Source organism: Cricetulus griseus, chromosome 8, assembly GCF_003668045.3.
Source record: "Cricetulus griseus strain 17A/GY chromosome 8, alternate assembly CriGri-PICRH-1.0, whole genome shotgun sequence".
Classification (NCBI taxonomy): domain Eukaryota; kingdom Metazoa; phylum Chordata; class Mammalia; order Rodentia; family Cricetidae; genus Cricetulus; species Cricetulus griseus.
Window position 1 is genome coordinate 12,027,432 of NC_048601.1, and position 3,198 is coordinate 12,030,629.

A 3,198-nucleotide genomic window follows, 5' to 3' on the forward strand; every position below is an offset into this window, starting at 1 on the left:
GTCACTCACAGCAACTGCTCAGTAAAACTGACTGACCCGAGTTTCTGAGTCAAGGGTAAAGGCTGTGTGTTACCCAGTTTGTGGGTTGGTTGTTACTATTAATTTTTAAAAATCCAGTTATCTGGGAAAAATAAGAGAACGCCTCTTTTGGGAAAACATCTGTGGGGAAGACATTCCCACGAGAAAGTTTGTGTCAGGTTGAGAAATGCTTTTCAAATTCCCTTTCCTTGGGAGCCATGTTTGTCCCTCCAGGAGCCTCTCTGTTCTCACAGAACAGCCTGGAGCACACCAACCATTGGAGGATCCTCACCTTGCTGCTCGCTTTCTTCCTCTCTCTTCCTTCTCCCCAGCCTGTTCTAGATTTCCCAGATAACCCCTCCTCCCAGGAGGCCAAACAGTAAATTCATTACTGCGCTGACTTCATTGCTTCTATCCCTGGAAGCCCTGTGCTTTAGATCGTAATTATATTCCATTTATAAACATTATCTCTCAAAGAGAACTAATAGCTTCTTTGCTGTGCACTCTTGTGATTCTGTGGCTGCTAAGTTTACATGTCAGCCACATCTTGAGGAAAATAAAGTTTGTCTGTAAGATGACATCAGCCCTCTAATCAGCTCAGATTAGAACCTTGACGTTCACCAGCTAATCAGCCAGCAGAATTAAAAAATATACTAAAACATTCCGAACAGACCTGAAGGACCAGGATAAACTCAAAACTGATCTCGACATGTGAGATTCACATGGTCTGCGGGGATCAGAGAAGGGGCACACAGTCCCAGAAACTGGGGCTCAGAGTGGGGACATACAATAAAGAGTTAGGAATTGTAGGGAGGGGTGGGAGTTAGTAGACAGGCTTGTAGGTGAAAGTGCAACTCAAAGAGAAATTGCTCTCCACCATGCAGGTTCAACAAAGTGGTATGTAGATCCCATCTTCATACAAAGAAATGCCCACTCAAGATGATATATTCCACGGCCCTCCCAACAGAAGGGAGCATTAGGTAGGGACAAACAGCTTCCTATTTCAGCTAAAGAGACTTTGGAGATGTGGCCTTTTGGGATAACAACCTGCTCAGAAGACAGAGCTTCATGAATTTAATCTGAAAAGGAATCTGCTTTAGTTGGAAAGTGGCAGCAGTTATTTCTTATAATCGTTGCAAAATCAAATGACTTAATATAGTTGAAATGTTTACAGCAGGACCTGGCCTGTCATAGGAGATTGATAAATGTTTGCTATCATTACATTAATAGCTTCAAAACAATTACTGGGACTATTTGATTTAAGTCATTAACTTGCCATCCCCCACCCTCACCCTGGCAAGGCCACACTGCGACATGAAGAGGGTATTGGGACAGTCTCTTTGTTATGTCTCAAATAGGCACAAACCACCCGCCCTGGAGGAAGGGCATTTTTTTCCAAAGACTAAAGGCAGAAGCCAGTTAGAGTCTGAAATAATGGATAAGACAGAACATAGCATCCCATAATGACTTGTTACTACTTATGAGAAAACTGGGGTCCCTGAGGATTCCTTGCAGTCTCTTGGGCCCCTCTATTCTCAGAACACAAGCAATTTGGGCTGTTTTCTTCTTCTGAGCTGTGACTTTTGTTCTCATTCAGGACTGGTTTTGGAGTAGACCACAGTTCTCCCTCTTCCACGATTCATTCTGTTTGTCTAAACTGACCTCAAACATTCTCTACCCATCAGTTTTCTTACTGATCTCAATCAGGAGAGAGACAGGTGCTAATTAACGGGAAAGCAGTGGCAAAGTCACTGGGCTTTCCGTGAAGTCTGAGTGGGGTTGGAATATTTTCCTGACAAATGCTGATCCTGGTGCCTTCCAGTCTAGAGGCTGAATTTACTGAAGCATCGTAATTTACTGATTACTTTGTCCTTTTTGGTGGCTTCTCAAAATAAGGAAAAGTATAATTAAGGTAGATTAATTAGAGTTTTCTTACATTAGTGGCTTGTATCTCAGAAGAGTTCCAAACATGTATCTCTCATGTGTGGTCTCCTATCATGTATTTCTACCTCCTATCATGTATTTCTACCTCCACACTGGGAAAGTTGTGGGATGACACACATATTTACTTGACACCTCAACTTCTGATTAGTATCACAAGGAGCCCAAGTTCTGTTGTGCACTACCGTCTTTTGGAGGGTTTGTTTACACAGAGAATGTTGGTCCCACTGTTGGGGTTTCTCATTCAGTGTTGGTCCCACTGTTGTGGTTTCTCATTCAGTGGGCCTGGGGGAAGTGTGAAGAATGCCGCCTTTCCAAATGTTTCCAGGGGGTGCTGGGGACCACTCATTTACAGTTCTGTCTTGTGCTTCTGTTTTGCGGTCAAAGAAAGAGAGCCTATGTGCAGACTGAAGCCAGTGTAAACCACAGGACTAAAAACAATCACATCAAACCCACCCAGGATTGCTGGGCTCTAGGGTCCATCAAGGTCTAAAACGGGCTTCTGTGTTCTGATTCTCAGTTATACTAAAAAAAAAAAGTCTAACTTTGCTTATTGTTAAGCTGGTGTGTGATTTTTGCTAAGTGCAATAGGACAACCAATAGAACAGTTATGGTGGAGGTGTATGATAAAGCGGCTCTCATTACACTAGAGCATTGCACAAGTTACTTGTCCACAAGAGTTTAATCACCTTCATTAACAACAATATGGTGATATATTATTTTTGATTTGTTAGAGCTTTCCTGAGGATTCAGAAAGCAAAGTCAACCACAAACCATAGAAGCCAGGTACACACCTTTAATCTCAGCAGCCAGAAGCTAGGAGGTGGTGGTACACACCTTTAATCCTAGGACTTGGGATTAAGAGGTAGACTCTCTGTGAGTCCAAGGCCACCCAGATCTACCCAAGATTGATCCAGTCCTAAAGAGAAACAGCTCACACAAAGATGATCTCAGCACCTGGGATCACACTCCTTTAATCCCAGCATTAGGGAGGTATATAAGACAGGAGCAAGGTCTCAGTCTGGGGATTCATTCTCCAGCCACACTGAAGACAGGAGGTATTTATTCTACAGCCATGCTGAGCAGAGGTTATAGTCTGAGGATCAGCCCTGTCAGCCTGAGGTAGAGGTAAGAAGCTAGTGGCAAGCTGTTTTACTTTGGTGATATTCAGGTTGAACCCCAATATCTGTCTCTGGGTCTTTTATTTGTCCTGTTACACAACAATACCAACATGACAGC